This window comes from Anopheles arabiensis, chromosome 3, assembly GCF_016920715.1.
Source record: "Anopheles arabiensis isolate DONGOLA chromosome 3, AaraD3, whole genome shotgun sequence".
In the NCBI taxonomy this organism is placed as follows: Eukaryota; Metazoa; Arthropoda; class Insecta; order Diptera; family Culicidae; genus Anopheles; species Anopheles arabiensis.
In genome coordinates, this window is record NC_053518.1 from 83291486 (window position 1) to 83306324 (window position 14839).

A 14839-nucleotide genomic window follows, 5' to 3' on the forward strand; every position below is an offset into this window, starting at 1 on the left:
CAATCAATAGCGTCAGGTAACGTTCCAAAACGTATTTGGAAACCCTGAGTACGGGGAGAAAGAGAGAGCGAGCCTGTGTGTGCAATGTTTGTTTTTACTGTCCTTTCTGCTTCTAAACGATTCTCGGAATGGACCGAACCGGGGGCACATGATGTCGATGATGATATGCAGCATTAACGCTACCTTCCCAGCGCTAGGTATTACATATTCATCTTTTCATCCCATAAAACTCTTTCAAAAACACTTGAAACGCGTCCGCACACGAAGAACTGCTGTGCAAGCTCTTGGGTGCGCGTCAATATTCAAACGCCGGTCGCAATCGATAGCCCACTCTGAAGAGGATCATCATCATCATCATCACCATCAATGCCATTCTCGATCGAGGGTGATTGGTTTCGACAGTTAGAGAAGCCCAGAAGTTAGAGAGCGAATGAAGCGCACACCGAAAAAAAAAACCCGGAATGAGAAAGAGCTTACCGAAGTGTATTAAAAAGTGCACTAAATATTTATCAAACGAACCATAAACGTGATGGATGGAGTGGGTAAGCTCACCAAAAAACGGGCTACCACCAGCCTGGAATCGAAAATGCTTGTAAAGAGCTAAGTGCAATTGAGAAATCAATCTACCGCAGAGAGAGAGGGTATCCGAGATCCGTTTTTTGGGGTCCCAACCCCGGAGTCGTGGATTCGGAGGACGGCAATGCAATGCACACTCCCGGAAATGCAATGCCCGAGAGTTTCAGCGCGATTTCCTTAATGCATACACACGTGCGCCCCGGAGGCGGCCGGAGCGGACATATTAATGGAGTTTTATTTTTCCGCGACGCTTCCTCGGAACCGATGGAGTTTTAGGATTTTAGGGGCACAGCTAGAGGAAGCGAAGGCAGTGAATGGTTTGTGCGCGGTATTGCAATAAAACAATAAAATCCATATCCCAAAATGCACTTACCGAAACGCCGGTACGCTGAAATTGGCCCTCGGCCCTCGGCCCGGGAATCGTAAATTGGGAAATTGAGAGAAACTACTCCAGCCCGTGGGCACACAGAAAGTCAAACTGGTGTGCGCTCTCGGGGGCGCCTTTTTTTGGGTTGTTTTTGTTGTTGCTGGTGCAGATTGAAGTGATGGGATTCATGGTTGCGGCTTTGGATCGGTTGATGCACCGTTGATTGAATTTTGAGCCATATCCCTGCTGATGCTGCTGTGCGATGCAACATACTCCATCCGGATGTCATACAGTCGTTGGATGATGCATGGACGATTGATTGAAGTGAGGTATTTGATATGGGACAGTTTCGAAAGAGCTTGGGATTAATGTTTCATATGTAATGTTTCACGAAGATATTTTAATTAATATTTGCATTTTTTTTAGTACTCGACGAGGTATAAGAAATTGAGGTACTTTTTTTACTCTGAAATTTGACATTTTCATATATTAATCAAACATTCAAAATGTTGATTCATTGTGACATATTAAAGAGGATTTAAGATGGATTTAATTTATGAAAAAATAAAATAAATGTTGTGATGTAATGTTGGTTTGAATAATCATTGTTCAAGAATTCATGGAATCAATGTTTTAGATATTTACTCAAATTATGTGTGTATGGTTTTTCTTCAGTTTTCACTTGAAGGTAATACACATTTAAATGTGAGAAACATATTTTTACATACATTTACTGATATGTATCTCAATAGCTCAAAAGTAGTTTAAAAATATGCTCATTGATTTTTCCATGCTACCCAAGTAGAGCGATGCTTTTAATGGCTCTCTTCTATTGTGTATAAATGAGTAACAAAGTAAACAAACTAGTCGGTAAAGCCTGTTTTATCGTGTATCGTGTATAATGTAATCAATTCACAGAATCAGCTGAATTATAAAAAAAACTGAATTGTGAAAGATTATTATTATTATTATTTCTCCCGAAAGTTATCCAGCTGGCGTAAGCTTACATAACATACTTATTTCTATAATTAATGCTATAGAAAAGTGCTAACAAAAACGCATAAAAACATAACTAGTTTAACTGTCAATTAACCAAATAAATAAATATATAACATAAACTGTGGATGCGTCATACTAAGCTATGTAAAAAGGTCTGTGAATTGTTTAAGTTTAAGTTCAAGTTGACTTTGTTTCCTAGTGAGTTATAGGCACTTATCATTTTTAATAAAGGATCTGAATTCTATGTTGATTGTTCTATGTCCTAGTTCTTAACATTCTACTGGGGGCCTGAAGGTTCAATTTACTAAGAATTGACGGGGCGTCTTATGCTCAAGATAAGATAATATAGAAAATTGAAGAGAACAATAGAATATAGAAAATAGAGCGAACTCATTGTACTAATTATCAAAAATAAATTTCAAAAATATAATTAAAAATCAAGTTACATTTGAAATTAGATTAAAATAGTCTGAAGTAAGCAATGATAACGCAAAAACACAATTAAAAAAAATTAAAGTTCAAACAAAAACAAAATAACAAATACATATAAAAAAAATTCTAAAACTATGTTGAAACATACACTTTAAGCAAGAATAATGCTTATGTAGATTAAATTGTAATGGATTCCTCAACAATCCTTTCAGCTCAAAATGAAAAAAAAAAAAACAATTTTCTGCAGCAGCATACGGTAGTCGTTTGTGTGTGTGTGTTTGTTTTTTTTTTTTGCAATACATGACCCTTAACCTACATTTTACGGCAACTATTAAAAAACTGCTCTCCACTACGCATGACTTGACGGGGCGGAATACCTTAAAGCAACAACAGACAGAAAAAAATCTAATTTTTATTAATGTTTGCTAAGTAGACGCATTAACCAATCGATTCCTTTCCGGTTTTTTTTACCGAGGGGTTTCTTTTGTTTGGTACGGTTGGTAAACCTCAAGAGCCTCGTTGCTTTATTGGCGTTGCCTCTTGTCCATATGTTTCGAAAGTAAATTCTAACTTTATTACCGGTCCAATCGAGTCGGCAAGCAAGGAAGGGACAACAGCAAAACGATGGATAGAGGAGCGAAATAGATAAAGTGGGAAACAGTTGAGTGCATTTTGAAAGCAAACGGAGGAACTCCGAAGGGAATATATTTTTTGGTTTCGTTTCTGTTTCGTACGTTGTAAGTCTGTCCGGAATAATTTATAAGTGCCCAACGAAACTACGAATGGTTCATCCGTACGGAGCAGAAGGCAGCAAAACAGTTGCAAAAAACGTAAACCATTACGGGCAAACGGTGATGATGGTGGCTTGCGAGCAATTATTGAATTTCCACCCGGTTTCCCTAGCTCGAACGCATCGTGGAAGCAATCTATCGGGTGGTGCATCATCATGGTGCATAAATGTTTATCAATTACACTGAACCGCAATAAAGAAAGCGGAACCACAACCATCACCCGAAATGAATGTCGCCCCCGGTGGGACCGAGAGCCGACACCCTTACACACGCTAATGCCATTTTCGTGTGAGTCGATTTTCCGGACAAACCATTCCCGTGCCGGGACCTTCCTCCCGATTCGGCAAAGGTGACAGATGTGCCCGATGGTCTATTTTATGCACTTCGCGATCGACCGGTACGGGTTTCGAGCTCGCCGTGTCTCACCCCATGGGGTAGGAAACCGAGACAAGACAATCCATCAATTATGTCATTCCGGAGAATAGAAATTTTGCGGTCAATTTCAATTGACATCCGGAAACGCGCGCACACGCGGGGAGTAGTGAACGGTTCTACCGCAAACCTGGAGCGAAGGCTCTTTCTCTCGCTCCCTCTGGTTCACTGTCTGCTGTGCGGACGCTCGGTCACTGCTTTGGGTGACATTTAGGAAAAAGCGAACACACCACAAGGACGTTCATGGTTTGTGTCGTAGAAAAGGGAGAAAAAACCACAACAATCCCACAACTCCATAGGCCCGAGAGTCCAACAGCGGTACCGACAGGGTCACTTCTACGCACCACGCAGAACCCGGGCTAAATTAATTCTCCTCAGAGGTGGCAGTTTATTGGATGGAAAATATTTATTACACGAATAATTCACACTGTGTACGAGAACCTACCCTGTGGTAACAACGGCAAAACGAAACGGGAGAGCAGCAGCCTGTCATTTATGCCACTAATCGATCGGTTGATCTCGGTGTGGTCATGTCCGTTTTCGGACCTTCGGTTCCGGTCATAAACTGTCCACGGCATGTCCAGGGTGCACTGGAACGAAGGGAATGCGTGCCAGAAATACTCGAATGCGGGTGCAAGTAGATCGTTTGCTGATACTGGGGACAGGGGACATACTGGTGTACCGGGACATGTAGAAACAGATGCAGACATTGGAGATTGTCCAAGTAACCCAGAGAGTTCCCGCATATGCTGGTTAGTTAGAGAACCAATGACGAATGACCTTCTGGAGAGAGAGAGAGAGAGCCGAGATGCAACTTTCTCTGCAGTTCGTAGAATAACTTTCTCGAAGCGGAAATGGACAAATGTTTGGATGCTGGTGCCTAAAAAAGAAAGCTACACCAGATTTTCAGTCCTTACCTGGTTTAGAAAAAAATTGTTTTTTTTTGCAACACTTTTCATGTCAAACAGATACCACGCAGTGTCTTGTCTTTAGTTTGGGAGTTAAGACTCCATAAAACTCCCAAAGAATGACTGTCAACACACGTGGTCCTAATGGCAGAAAAATGAGCTCAAACTTCAATGGAAACGAAAGTTCTTGCCCGAGATAAAAAGGCATCCATGAACCGCACGAGGGTGGTCTAGTTCTAGCTCGGTGTCTAAAATCCATCCATCCACTTTCCATCCCTTATCGACACACCTCACCAGCTCAGCTGGACATCTTACCCAGGGCGAACAAAACACACAAAGAACTGCAGCACCGGAGATTATGTTGTCTCGTCGCTGTACGAACGAAAGCATAAGCCCAGCGGTCAACGAAAAGCACAGTCGGATGTCGTCATCGCTGAAGAACTGGACACGGGTGTCCCTGCTGCGTCTTTTTCTTCCTTTTGCGTATCGTGCGATCCGTGCGATCCATTCAGGCAGACAGGTCCCGCATTGATCCGATCGCACCGGGACCGGGTCGTCCATTGCACATTGACAGTTAACACCTTCATAAATACCCATGGGCCACTTAACGCGGGACACCGGGAACAGCGTCGATTTTGGGTAAAATCTCACTTTTATGATTGCGTCTCTGGGCCGCCACCGCCGTTGTCGTCGTCATTCCTCAATCAATCTCAATAAACCCGTGGTGAGTCATGCGACCCTGGCGTCGATTAGGTTTGGCAGATTTTGATGATGGAATTTTGTGCAATAAAACGCATTACTACCTTGCCGTCCTGCGTTGGTAGGGAAGTGGTTCCAGTGCTGCAGTAAAGCAATAAAAATTGTTTTTAGCGTGTCGCCCCCATAAAGTTATCTAAGCAATGGAATTTTTTCCAACTAAAGCACAACGTTCTTTTAATTTTCGAATCTTTGTAGGGGAGTTGGTTGTTTTTTTTTTTTTGTTTGGGACATAATGGGACAAAACAAAACGGATCTGAGGGCGTATTTTAACCACCATTAGAGCAGAAGAATTTGTCAGCTGAATGTCAACCACAAAGTGCGTGGTTTTTTTTTTGTTCGGGGTTTTGTTTCGTTTCCGGATCCCAGTCCCGAATTCTACGCCTACGCCGGCTTATCTGTCAGTTGTCACCCGTGTCCCTAGAACGAGCGTTCTGGAGCACGGAACATCTAAAATTGAAAGTGACACGAGTCAGTGATGAAAAACCGATCCGACACCACGGACACCACGCGGGCAACCACATGTTCCACGCCGATAGTGCGTCGTAACGGGAAAAAGGGGAAGTCACCGCGATAACCATCGGGGAACCATGTGTGTAGGGATGGCGGATGGCGGATGGCGGGTGGACTCCGTTCACGCGTTGACAACAAACAAACACGCGGTACATAATCTTCCCTCCGGCCCGAGCTCACGTTCCGTTCGTCCGTTTGCCCACAGATGCATCTGCATAATGGATTGCGGGCGCACGCACTTCCCGTACGGCGTCCCACACCGTTCCTGAAGACACACCGGCATTAGATAAGAAATTTATGATGACACAGTCTTTGCAGGCTCTCCTTTGCGGTCACCTGCCACAAGGGTTTGCTGCCTTTGCTTGGCGGTGCGCACACACACTCTAAGCTCTCCCTGTTTGTTTATCCAACTTCGCTCCAGCATGACATCGGCACTAATCTATTGCTTGTTGTGTGTGTCATTAAAATGGTCACCAGGAGAGTCAGCAGCAAGGAGAAGTACAAAAAAATATCTACCCCAAGTCAAACTAATCATTGTAACAAACCTAGACAAACCCGAACACGCTCGATACGAATCAGTTAACAAAATTAATTGATTTCCAACTGCGTCCAACGTTAAGAGCGCGCGCGCACACGCGGCTTAAGCGAAACGATCGTAGTCTCACAACATCAACATGAACAACAACAACAGTCGCTGTAGCAAAAAAAGGCCCAAAAGGTTCCAACTAAACGGCAGCTGATGATGATGAACAAATGAGAAAAGGTAAGCATGGCAGCATACCGGACAGCAACAGAAAACCAGCGAACCCCCCCGGCAGGCGCATTTAAATGTGCTCCCGGCTTTGATGTACCGAACGTGTGCGCGCTCGTCTGGGAACGCATTTCCTTCCCTTTTTTTTCTGCACCATTGTTTAGTGTCACGCACGGAATCGAACGGCTTACATCCTGTTCCGTTTTGTTGTGTGATGTTTTACAGCGAAATTACCCATCCCGCCCTTTGCCCCGTCCGACCGGTGCTCTATTGTTTGGTGCGTCGGTGCGTAGGAAATGCAAAGAACACCTGCCTGCGCCGGGTGAATGGGAGCCGCCGGTGTAAGGCTTTTGTTGCAGAATTAGTTACAAGGATGTGCGTGCGGTTTTTGGGCTTTTCGGGTGTGAATTCGTTGGTCTATAATTGGAAAATTCTATGGAATTCTATGGAAAAAGTGGAGTGATGATTGGGTTATGTAGTGCTTCTGCTTTACAGTGAAATGCTTAAAGCCTAGTATAATGTATCAAATCGAGCAGCATTCAAATTTTAATTAAAATGAAAGTATATTCGAAGGGTTTCATTCTGGTTTAAAATGTACCACATAAATAGAAATCAACCGTGAAACATCATCCAATACATTATTTAAGATGCAAGTTAAAAAATAAACAGGTGTAATCGTCATCGTTTAAGGTCGTTTGAAATCATTGAATGTTCAATGAATGGTAGCAATGATACCGCTAATCCCCAATAGTTCTCCATAATATGAATGGTGGATTCAGTCAGAGTTTTAAGCTAAGCACGAGTGTTTTGTTTCACTTTGTGGGCTGTAGAAAACAAGAAACATGCCTTCATACATAATGTTCATAATAGGATCTGAACTAAGGATATCTCACACAAGACATTTTTGTTCCATTCCATAAATAAGTTACTACATCAAGGCAGAAACTGTATCGGATCCACGACCAAGACCGGTTCGCGATCCGCTTCTAGATGATATTTTGTTTCAGGTACTAATTTTGTACCAGAATGAAAAAAAGAAACATTGATAGGACCCATACGGTTTTGAGGACAGTTCTACAAATGGGTTGAATACGATATTCTTACAAAAGCGGTGTTTCCAGATTCGTCAGGTATGGAATCACCAGATCAGGTATGGAATCATTTTCAAAATAATTTTACAATAGAAATTTAATATAAGTTCATGAAATTATAAAGGCTGGCGAGCTCATTACCAGTTCCAGGCATGGTATGGGTCCAGAATTTGTTCCCGTACTAGCACGGATTTAATATTGGTTCCAGGATCGTGAGTTTCGGGAGCTGTTTCTAGGCGAATACGGGAATCAGGTACAGATCTGGTATCGTTTGAGGATTAATTCCAGGGCAGGTTATAGATAAAAGTTAAGTATCAGTTACTGGAATAGTATTGGTCAAGGATCAGTGTAAGGATCTTTATGAATTCGACATCAGTTTGACTTCCAATGATGGGTCAGATATTGTCCCTCCTGATGTTTCCTATACATCACAAAGGGCCCAAGTTATTTCAAAAAATACTGACCGCGCCCATACTTTATTTTGGAGCGGCGTGTTTGGAATTTTCTTTTTCTATAAATGATGATTACTTCCTGCTTTTTGTCTAAGGGTCAATTTTTGCTAGATGCACATGATTGATGAAACACTCTCCAGCCCATTTTCAAACCTTTTGACCATTAAACATATTTGTACGTACCTTGACATGCACTACGAAAGGCATCTTCTACTCGGATTTGATTACGCAACACAACTAAACGCAGAAGTTTGGCAGTTCATAAGTGACAGATGCTAATATTGCTCAACAACAAAGAAAGCAAATATGGTGCCTACTGCTCATCAATATTGGCATATTATTAGGTCATCTCTCGGGAGGGTTGTACTGAATCTCGACCCCTTTTACTGATTTTTTTTGGCTCACTTTCTATCTCCCGAACCAAGTGGCCAGCTGCAGCTCAATATTTAGTTCAGAAAGTCGCGCGTGAAAACATTGTCACTCAATCGTGCAAATAGTCAAAGAGTGTGTGTTGTCCTCTGAACTTCTCTCTCGATTATACATCCCCCAGCACAAACAGAACGCAAACTCAGGCCAGTTAGTCACTCGTAAACGCATCACTTCCGAAACTGCTTCCCGCCTAATCGAAACTTCTGCACATACACCCCCTACCTAAGCATCCCTGTGCCGGGGCAGCTAACCTTCGGTAATCGAACCGTAACGCGCGTTACGCATCGTCAAGCCCGTAGAAGTAGTCCGCACCGTCCGTACAAATCCGGACCACTGTTTGGAGGCAAAAGTGCTGATTCCTCTGAATGTGATGGCGGCTTGTGTAAAAGGGTAAAAACTTCCACACTGCACAAGGGCACAAAAAAAAACTCATCCCATTATCGGCCGGAATGTGCCATCTGGGACTTTTCGGAGCAATTGTTCTGTGGGGGGGGCGGTTCTAGCACACACAGACACACACTGGGGTAGCCTTACGGAGCAACAACTACGCCCCCGAACAGCGTGGCCGATCGATCGCCGGGACTAACTTGCGAGCGAGCGAATGAACAACCGTAAACAGCTTAATAAGCGGCAGCTTAACCACTTAATTACGCAGCATTCCGATTGATCGTCCCGGTACCGTGATTGGGAAAAGGTCAGCGACGCGCCGGCGGTGGTCCATCGAAGGAAAAACCCCGTTCTCGGCACAGAATTCCGTTCAATCATCCAGCCTAATCGAATTCGGCCGAAACACTCATTTCCGGGTTTCCGGGCTCCGGGCACAACCTTCCGGAAGTGGCCGGTACGTTGCGCTGCTCGGCACGGATTAATTACGCCATCGGTTGTTGATAGGACAAAAGTTTCCTGTAAATCACCACTAACTGTCTTGGGGGAAATGAATGTAAACGACTTTCGGTGGGTCAGGTTCAGTTGGCAGCATCTCGGGGACGGACGGGCTTGCTCCATGCTCCATTCGTGGTACGGCTGGTAACAGCCAAACGTTCACCGCGTCCCCAACCCTCCCACCCTCTCGAGCAGATGTTAATGTGAATGGTTTTTGCCGGCCAGAACTAGCGACACACGACGTTTCCCGGGGCTGGCACGTCTCTCGCGGGACCTGGAAGATGCTTAAAGTTTTTCGGTCGAAAGGACCGTCATTTTCTAAACGCACCGTGACTTGAGTGGCCCATCCACGAACGACGAGCTCGAACAGATGTCGCACGGAAGCACGGAACCCGACAGGTACCCGGCCAACACCTAATGTGTGTGTGTGTAGAAGCAAACCCTCCCCATTCACCTACTTTTAGGTGAGGCTTCTTTTAGCCCATCATGACCGCAAAGGATGATGATGGCCCTTCAGTGGCGCGGCTCTATTTTCCGCCCTGTTTCTCTGTTTCGGTATGTGTCTGTGTGTAGGCAATAAGACGAACGGGAAGGGAAAGGGATAGTATTAATAACACCGTGTAATTACACCTTAAACAGGGCTTGTAAATGCGCTTACCGCGCGGGAAGATGTCCTTTCCCGAAAATGGGGAATGACTCCGCTTTGATCCGGACGATGTGAGGATGTCAGCCGAACAGCGGGGCAGCATTATCCTTGAAATTATAACCGCAAAAAAAGGTAATAAAATCCTCGCAAGAGCCACTTCTGACGCGGCGAGCCATGGGAGATGCTACACAATATGGCGCGTTTCTTTAATCTTTGTTTTTTTTCTACACGCTTTCCCACAACCCTAAGGATGTTTAATTTTCCTCACCGGTTTTCTACCCATTCCCGAGGAGCTCGAAGGATTCAACGCAACGAGAGCAGCACGCTACACGCCGCCCGGTTGAAGTGTGAAGGTCGCACCGGATGCTCTTTGACCATTGGCGTACTTCTTACGGCAACACACCGAGGGAAAGGAAGCAAACGTTTAATGGTAAGGTGTTTTATTGTATTAATATTTCAGTAGTCAAATGAAGATCCCCTGTTTAACCTCGAAGGCAGCAGCAAAGCGGGCGGAAGAAGAAAGATTAAGTTAGGTTACCCCTTTTTAAAAGGAACAGGAATGCGTAGAACCCGTAGCGTAATGTATGTAATTATGGCAACCAGACACATGGCACACACAGTCACACATCCATTCAGGAAATAGGGGAGCTAGATAGGCAGCCGGGAACGTCTTTAACAGCGGGAACGATTTAATTAGTTTGATAGTGATGAATGTCCCACGGGGAACTGTCGAGCTCAAAAAACGTACCGAGACGTTGGGTGTGGAGGTTGTATGTTTAGAGGTGTGATTTGGAGGCTGTGTGGCAAGTTAATATGTGTAGTTTAGCTCGTATTTTAAGGCGAGGGCGTGGAAGAAAGGGAACATGTTATTGTTGAAAGGGATGACTTTAATTAGATTGTAAGTATTGGCGCTTTGGAGGTGGAGGTTGTAATATGAATTTATTTTAAATTTACTTTTATGCTGATCATAAATCGTCCAACACATTCGTTACAGTTTGTTGATTTTGGAGTGAGTTCTGCTTAATTAAATTATTTTATTATTAAGCAAAGGATAACGTCGAACGTGAGGATGTAGCGTATTTACGAAATTTGTGACAATGTAATGCACTTCGATGGAATGTTGTAATACTCGAAAAATATGAAAAATGTATTTTCCACCTTTCAGAATTATATTTACTCAGAAATACTCTAAAGCACTCGCAGGTTGCATATTTTCTTCGGGTCTTATTCCTCGGGTATGAATAGTGAAAGAGTACATTTCTATTGGTTGAGATATACAAATGGGCAACGGAAGAGTCATACACTTTGCTTATATAATAACCTTAAAATCATATTTTATTTATCTGTGCAATCGATGTCTGCAACATCAAGTCGTAAAATTACATTGTTTTTAGTTGAGTTTGATTCTTTCTACTTTGTATTTGATAACGGGTCGTTGGCGCTTTTCGTAGTCATTGTAAGTCATTCAGGTCATTCTTGAACCTAACTCAAATGCTAAACGCCGTCGAGCTTTCCTAACATATACCCCAAAATACTCAAGTAAAATCGAAAAACCTGGAAAACTACAGATAATTCTGATGAGCTGATGACATAAGGCAAATATTCCGTACGCTATTCGTGAACAACTGAAGCCTTATGTACTGGAGCTGAATCTTTTCGTTTTACGCCTCTGTCAATCAATCAATAATGACAATTGCCCTTTGTTTGATATAACTCTCCAAACTAGCCTAGGTGATGTAGTTTGATATATTTCAACTGTGTGTATAACTTAACGCAAAACTTCATTTTCTGATTAAATAGTGCAAGACGCATATTGGCATTAGAAGTCACAATTTTTTGTCCACTAACGATGTCAAAGCTCTGGAAACCATTGCCTGTCATCAATGAACCATTCCCAACGACCCCAGGACACAACAATGCATCTATATTAGCGCCTGATTAGTGCGCCGCTAATGATGCGATCACGATATCACTCTTCTCCATTACGTTACAGCTGAAACCATGAGGGGTTGAAAGTCAAAACGCTACAAAATTGACCCAGATAGCGTTACGGCAAGGTAATCTTTATTATTTATTCTCCCCCGCACCACCGTTCCTTAATCCTCTAACATCATCATATCAATTACCATCTCCAATCGCGCATCATTTGTATTTGTGTGCTATTTATTTTTGCAGGATCTCTCACCCTCATCGGGCAGCAGAGCAGATCGGCACGGTGCTCACTGCGGCCTGCACTTGCTCATCAACGATCATATCATTATGGTAATCATGATTAATTCATCCGGCGCTCTTTTGCACTCCAGGTCCGCACCGAAAGCCGCCCTCTACCTGTAAAAGCTCATTCCTTTACATCAAAAGTGCATTTGAAAGTCATCGTGCAGTGCGGCGTGATGGTTGCATCTTTGTGGCTATGTGTGTGTGTGTGTGTGTGTGTGTTTATGTTCTACCGGTAGTTTTTTTCCCGTAATTAAAATATCATTAACTTACGTCTCTTTTAGCGATGATGGCGAGAAGGTATCCCTCGATCGAACCTGGCCGTCCGGGCCAGCCCGCCCGCCCCGTTCGGTCATTATGGAAACACGGAAACGCAAACTGCATATCACGGACAAACGGACGGACGGACGGACCTTCCGTGCACCTTTCGTGTCCGCCGCCGCCCCCGCCCCACCGGTCGAATCGGTGCATTTCGTCAGCATTTTGTCATTCGCAGGGTAATCAGTCTGCACCTCCTACGCTCGCTTCCACTATACGCTGCCCGTCGGTGGTGGTCTTCCCGGGTTGGCTGGTGTGTCTTCTGATGTGGTGTGCCGGAACTTCCCAAACACCCGGGGTGTAGTGGTGAGCTGCCCGGTGGTCGTTTCAGTTGCAATGGAGTGTTTGTTGTTGTTGTTTTTGTTCTTGCCATTCCTTCTATTTCAACTCGCACGCGTGACTCCAAAGGGAAATCATACCTGAGCCCTTCGGGTGGCCCGGTCTCGAACCGCCCGAACGGTCGAATGGAATGGTAATTAGTATTTTTTGTCTGTTTGCCCGCTGTTTGCGCTGGAAGCAAGTTTGAAGTTGCGTTGCGAAAAAAAAATGTAAGCCAGCACAGACACAAAACCACATGTATTGACTTTGACGCAATGGTCGCATGGGCAGCTCTTGCGCCAGGGGTCCCCGGCAACAGAAAGGTTGTTTTTACGAGCTTATGTTGGAATGCTTGTTTTCCATTTTTTTATGTTTTTTTGCTTGTTTTTACCAGGCCAAGACACGAACATGATGGAACTTTTTTATCAAACAGTTTTGCTGTTGCTGCCCAGTGTCTCTGTCGATCCCTTAGCAGATTTGGTTTTTGTGACTGTGTCTGAGTGCGTGTGTGTATGTGTTTGCATCGGACAAGTGCATGATGAATGCACGACTGTTGGTAATACCTCTGGCTAGTCATCAGCAAAGCTTTAATGTTTTTTTTCGCCCGGTTGTGAGTTTTTATGCTCTTCCGTAGCATTACTTTTGCTTTTTTTTTTGTTTTTGCTTCAAATCCATCACGCTCTGGACGAGGTTTCTCATACCGAGAAGTAACCCCGTTGGGTTTGACCCTCTTTCCACCCCTTCACCTCGAACTACGGCACACGGTAATGAATTGTGAGCTAATAAATTAGCTCATTTGTTTCATCGAGTACGGCGCGAGGAGTGCACCGAGAAGAATGGAAACAACCATATAAAAAACGCACCAGAACACCAGAACGAACGTCTGAGCAGTCTGATTGACTGAGCATTGAATAATTTCTGTAAATAATTGATTTCACGTGCGCTGTACGACGGTGTGTGTGTGTGTGTCCTGATGAGTCCACCGTCACGGACAAACGGACGCGGTAAATCAATTTTCCCGTCTGGAATCGCGTGTCACAAATCAGGTCAGTAATAAATCAGCAAAAGTCAACTATGTACGATCGCACACGCAGCTCCGACCGTTACTAACAGGCGTGGATTAGGGGAAGATTCGGCGGACAGTCACAAGGACACAAATTTAGTTTGACCATCACATTTGTCGTTGAAATTAGAATTTGTTATCACGCTCAGGGCTGCAATTATCTGGCAAAGGAGTTGTCTGTGTTCAAGCTGAAGGTGATGCTCTCTAATTGGTACAGCGCCTGCTGCCTCTAATTACAAACATTCCTAGTGGATCAGTTTTCGGGGGAGTTGGAACCATTTCATTCAACCCCCTTTGAAAGTGTACTTTTAATAGAGTAATTTTCGGGCGCCTAAGCGTGTCTTGGAGCAGATCTGTGGCGGGATGGCTCGGGTTACACCTCGGGTGTGCGGGTTAAAATTTAAAAACCCTCGACCTTTACCACATGGGACAGGAAATGGGCCAATTATACGGTCTCGTATTCTAACCATCACCAGTCGTGGAATAGAGCAATTTTTAACCGCGCCAGCTAGAACCTCGATCGGGAATCGGCAAAAAGGGGGTTTTGAAAGTCGAAATTGTTGTCTCATTATGATGGTTGTTGGTGGCGTTGTTTCGTGCCTAACCTACAATAATTAACATGTCCGGAGTAATTTGATGTGCGTTTTGTAAGGATGGTGAACTGGTAGGCCTCGTAGCATGAGGGTGTCAAAACTGTAGGGCTAATTAATAGTAACTTAAACGCCGTCGATGGAAGGCACAGATAAAGGTGTAGGCTGTTATTAAACAATATTGCTGGTGACGTGGATGCATCTTGACGTGAAAGACATTTTAATGAAGTGGAGAAATTAAGTGCACGCGTCCATGCAAGCGATCACGCCGATAAGGTTATCCAAAACGATGATCTATTTACCATTAGAGT